Source organism: Phyllostomus discolor, chromosome 9 (genome assembly GCF_004126475.2).
Source record: "Phyllostomus discolor isolate MPI-MPIP mPhyDis1 chromosome 9, mPhyDis1.pri.v3, whole genome shotgun sequence".
Taxonomy (NCBI): domain Eukaryota; kingdom Metazoa; phylum Chordata; class Mammalia; order Chiroptera; family Phyllostomidae; genus Phyllostomus; species Phyllostomus discolor.
Genome location: NC_040911.2, coordinates 85,143,974 through 85,148,366, shown reverse-complemented (window position 1 = coordinate 85,148,366; position 4,393 = coordinate 85,143,974).

Sequence of the window (4,393 nt, the reverse complement as noted above, 5' to 3'; positions counted from 1 at the left end):
TTGGGGACTCCGGTAGCACGATGTAGACGGGAAAACTAAGGCAGAGAGAAGCTGAGTAACAGCCCCAGGTGACCCAGGTGACCCAGCAAGGAGGTTGAGGAGCCAGGACCTGAGTCTGGCAGGCTCGTTCCAGAGCCCACACCTGTGACCACAGCACTGTACGGGGAGAAAGGACCCCCTCAAAATTCAGAGTCAGCCAGACCCAGGAGTGATGCCCATTATTGCCCAGGTACAGGGCCACGGACAAATCACTGTCCTTCCCTCCTCTGTCTTGCCCAGCCAGGGCAGAAGAGGAAGCTTGCCTCTCGGAGGGCTTAAGGGTGAGCTAGATCGGTGGGAGGGGCCTCTCCTATGGCCACTTCCTGTGATGGGCAGGAAGGAGGGTGTGGCCAGGTGGCTGTCTCAGGGGACCCAGAGCTCAAGGTGGGGCTTTCCTTCCCTTCGGCTATGCAAACAGAGCAGGTGAGGGGCCTCCCCAGGAGAGGCATGGGTGGAACCCCACCTCTGCCTTGACCTCCTGCCCGGCCAACAGCCACACCCCTGAGCCAGGAATTCTTCAGAGTCAGAAGAGGGCAAGGGGATTCCAAAGGCGGTTTTCCAAAAGTGATGGGCCCAGGCCTTAACCTCCACCCCCAGGATGAGTGCCAGGACCCTGAAAGGCAGGCTCTTGGGTGAGCAGGTCGCAGGGAAGGAAGCCGCAGTCAGGAGCAGGCAGGAATCGCACAGAAATGGGCTGCCCAGCCCAGGTGCTGGCTCAGGCTGGGTTTCCAGGGAGGTCTTTGAACTGTCAAGGCCACCTCAGGCTGGTGGGCTAGTGTTCGGCTCTGCAGGCTCAGAAAACTGACTTATCTACCTGTCCCCCCAACGCCCCCCCTCCAGGACCATCAGATTCCGGGAGCTGAAACGGCTGGATTCTCAGCACACAGAGACAAACCCAAATGCCACTTCCACCTACAACGAGGGCCCGCCCACCAGGGGCCAGGCTATGTCAGCCCTCCGTCTGGCCCCCTTCTGCATACCCCAGGCCCGAGAACCCGAGCTCGTGTTGAGGTGGCCTGGGGACCATGCACGCACGGACAGGTCTTGGCGCGTTCCTTGACCTCGCTGAGGTGGCAGAGCCTTAGCCAGGCTGTCTCGAAGGCTCAGTGAGCGGGGAAGTGCTGGGCCTGGGTGGGGGGTGGTAAACCCAGGCTTGGGTCCGAATCCCAGCTCTGCTGCCTCCCTGGGCGTGCCAATGCACCACAGCGAGCCTCAGTTTCCCCATCTGTAAAGTGAGGCTGTTACCAGAATTGAGATCTCCTCGTAAAGATAGGGCTTCTGCCACGATGCCTGCTATGTATGTAGTCGGGGCTCGGTGAATGTCATTCTCCTCCATTGACTAGCTGATTAATCTTATTTTCCAAACTCCACAGGGCCTAGAGACAAACTTTGGCACTTGTCCCGTGTTCACGCGGCAGTCTGGAAGATGTGCTTATGTTGCCAAATGTTGGAATGGCTGAAACATTTAGAGGGAGATGGGAGGGACAGTTTGCCAGCGGCACTGGCCCCGCGAACGGCGCCCGGTGGCTGCAGGGCCTCTGCTGCCACCACTAGGGGACTCGGAGGCCGCACGCACCTCCTTCGCCTGAGGCTGGGCTGGCTCAAGCCACAGAGGCTTCTTTTTGGCAACTCTTTCTTCTAGAAGCCTCCTGGAAGGCACTGCCTTCTGTCCTGACAATGTTCTGGGTGTTCCGTCTGGTCTGTGGGAGCCACAGGCGGCTGCAGGGGGTGGGAGGGAGCTGGCCACTCCCCGCCGAGGGGCCCTCCCTGCTCCGACCTCTGGAGCGGGGCTGGGAGCGCATCACACAGGCTGGCGCTTCCCTGTGGGCCCGTGGGAAAGTGCTTGAAAAACCGGAAGGGGCTTTTCAAAGGCAGAGGCGGTGATTTTTAGAAGAGCTTCTTGTCTTTTCTGCGAGGCAGAAACGATGAGCTGGAAATGACCTTGACTATCAGTGCTTTTCCAGGAGGCTGTTAAATTGACATTGGGTAGAAGAGGGTGCTCGTGGTCAAATAAATTTGGGAAACACCAACTTAAACATCTGACAGGGTTCTTCTCTGCAGGGTTTCTCAGAGCCTTTCTTGTGCGTCTCTGAAGTTCTGAGAGGCGGCAGCTCCATCGGCGGCAGCAGCCGGGCCTGTCTGACGCGCCCTCTGCAGTGGTCCTGGAGCGCCTCGTCGGCTCCGAGGGCTGTGAAATCCACTCTGGGAACGGCCAGGAGGGTTGAGAACTTCCCCTCCTCCATGCACCACGGCTGGAGGAATCTTGGGGACTCTGGAGGTCTGGGGGTGGGGGGAATGTGGGGTTTAAATAAGTTTAAAGGATTCACAGGATGCGCCAGCCTTTATTTTAAAGCTGAGATTTTAATCCTCATTTTACCTGAATTAACGCATTTAATCTTCACAACTACCCTATAAAATAAGCACTGTCGTCCTGCCCCTTTTCTGAGGAATTTGAACCCAGGCCGCCTGAATGAGGGGCCGCATTCGTAAGCATTGCACAGCCTGCCTTCAGCATGGAGGCGTGCAAAGCTGCTCTCCCACCCCCACTTGGGGGTCGCAGAGTTAGGCTCCTGACTGAGGGTGAAGCTTCCTGCAAGTCGCTGCCTTTGAGTGTTCTCAGGAGAGTGAGTGGCCTCCGTTTCCCAGGGTGACCATTTTGCAGCTCAGAGTCCAGGGCCTGGGGACGCCCCCTGGGTGAGTCCTGCTGTCCACAGCTTCCCCACCAGCAGCCTGGGTCCCTCCATGAGGCTGTGTTATGGTCTGGTTTCATCCTCACCCTGGTTATCTTCATTCCACAGGAGAGGCTCAGAAGGGAACCAAAAGTCAGAGAGGCCCTGCCTGGTGTGGCTCGGCTGCCTGGGCACTGTTCCATAAAGCAAGAAGTCACCGGTTTGGGTCCCAGTCGGGGCACACGCCTGGGTTGCAGGCCAGGTCCCTGGATGGGGGCGTGTGACAGGCAACTGATGTTTCTCTCCTGCATCAACGTCTCTCTCCCTCTCTTTCCCCCTCCCTTCCTCTCTCTCCAAAGTAAATAAATAAGGTCTTAAAACAACAACAACAACTCAGAGGGAAGTAACTTGCCCTCAGTCACACGGTGAGGAGATGATGAGGCTGAGATTCGAACCCAGGCAGTCGGACTCCAGAGCTCAGGGCATGTGTGTCCTTGGGGATGAGGCCGTGGGTTTCTGCGCCAGGCCAGCGGCACAGCCACAGGGCCACACCCACCAGGCCTCCGCTCTCCTCTGACTGGCCGCCGCCCCTGCAGGCCTCTACAGGCCCCGCTCCCTCAGATACACCCGTGGGTTCCCTGCCAATCTCTCTGGGCCTCCCCGTTACAGCCTCGCCGGGGCCAACAGTCAGTAGCATAAACCAAGCAGATGGGTCACGTCTGCCGAGGACACGAGAAGCGGTTGTCGTGGTGGCCCCTGGGCTTCTTGGGGCTTTATCTCCGCCTGCTGGAGCAGAGCCTTGCTCATTTCCTCCTTTTGGGGTGAGGACTTTTTGTTCTGGGTGTGTTTTTTTCCCCTTCGGCTTACTGGTTCCTGGAGATAGAGCTGTTTGCCGCCTGTGCATGTGCAAGGCAGTACCTGGGCACCTCACCATGCTCGTTCCTGGGGCGGCTGTGCTGGCCCTCACCCGCCCGGAGGGTGGGCAGGACTCCAGGGGCTTCCAGGACTCGCTGGAGGCAGGGTGCGCACCTGCACACGCAGGAGCTACTGGTGGATGGTGGAGCAGGACCTGGGTTCAAACTCTTTCCAACAGCTTCATGATAAAGCCACAGCCCAGTCTGCAAAATGAGCAAAGGATCTGAATAGACACCTCTCCAAGGAAGGCACGCAATCCGCCACCAGGCACGTGGAAGCTGCTCGACTCCATTAGCCATCGGAGAGATGCAAGTCAAAGCCATAGTGAGACACCACCTCACACCCGCTAGGGTGGCTGCAATGGAAAAGACAGGCGAGGCAGGTGCTGGAGGATGTGGAGGAATCGGAACCGCAAGCGTTGCTGGTGGGAATAGAAAGCGGTGCGGCCACTTTGGGAAACAGTGTGGCGGTTCCTTGAAATGTTAAACACAAAACTACCCCATGACCCAGCAATTCCGCTCCTGGGTATATATGTCGAAGAGAATTGAAAACACATGTCTACAAGCCCTGGCTGGCGTAGTTCAGTGGACTGAGCGCGGGCTGGGAACCAAAGTGTCTCAGGTTCGATTCCCAGCCAGGGTACATTCCTGGGCTGCAGGCCAGAACCCCCAGCAACCGCACATTGATGTTTCTCTCTCTCTCTCTCTCTCTTTCTCCCCCTCCCTCCCTTCCCTCTCTAAAAATAAATAAATAAAATCTTTAAAAAAGTT